Genomic DNA, 1064 nt, shown 5'->3' with positions numbered 1-1064 from the left:
GGTGGGGTGGATGAAGAACCACTGGAGAGGAACCCAGGGCAGGAGGGAGTTGAAATGTCATTCCCCAGGTGACATCTCTGGGAAGGGGGAGAGGGTGCTGGTGAGCTGCCCAAGGGAGTGAAGGGGAACCCAGTGTGCCCAAGGCTGGGTGAGGCGAGGCAGTCCAGCCATGAACAAGCCATTTCCTCCACCTTCAAGGGGCAGACAAGGAACCATGTATAGCAACAAGTGCCAGAATGTTACAGGCTAGGGAGGCCCAGGGAGCACAGGAGTGGTTTCCTCAACTGAGGCTGGAGAGAGAATGGGGACAGCCGGTGAGAGTGGAGGAATGTTCCAGGCAGGAGCGGCAAGCGCATGGGCCTGGAAAGGGTCAGAGGCGATGACAAGAACTGGTTCTGGGCTGGGCAGAGGATGATGAAGTCCAGCCTAGTTTGAACTAGGAATCCTAGTCCAACAGAATAGGGACAAGAAATCTCCCCCAACAGTGTTCTACCTGAGATTGAAGACTGGTGGGAATATCCTGCCAGTCAGGCAGTCTAGGGGCTTCCCTGGTGGCTCGGGGGTAAAGAATCCACCTGCCAGTACAGGAGACACAGGCTCTATCCCTGGGTCGGGAAGATTCCCTGGAGAAAGAAATGGCATCCCACTCCAGTATTCTTGCCTGGAAAATCCCATGGACAGAGGAGCCTGGAGGGTTCCTCTGGGGCCTTTGGGACCCCAAAGAGCTGGACACGACTTAGGGACTAAACAACAGCAATAGGCAGTTTATAGAGCATCCATGATGTGCAGTAGACACTCGGGACATGGATGGAAAGACAGAGTCAGTCTGCTCTTCTGGAGAATAATCTGTGTCAAAAGTGACAAGTATTCTGGAAAGGGAAACTCTGGGCACAGGGCAAAACAGAAACGTCTGCAGAAAACTGTCCCTGGAGCCTCAAAAAGCTTTTTCCCTCTCTGAAGTCATCGCACAGAAGGGGCCCTGGAAGGGGGTGGGGAGTGCGGCAGGGATGTCTCACCCGCTGCCCTCGTGGGAGCGATTATGGCAGCAGCCTGAGAAGGAGGCT

The sequence above is a fragment of the Bison bison genome, unplaced genomic scaffold, assembly GCF_000754665.1.
Source record: "Bison bison bison isolate TAMUID 2011002044 unplaced genomic scaffold, Bison_UMD1.0 scf7180017863002, whole genome shotgun sequence".
Lineage (NCBI taxonomy): Eukaryota > Metazoa > Chordata > Mammalia > Artiodactyla > Bovidae > Bison > Bison bison.
This window is presented reverse-complemented; position numbering follows the sequence as displayed.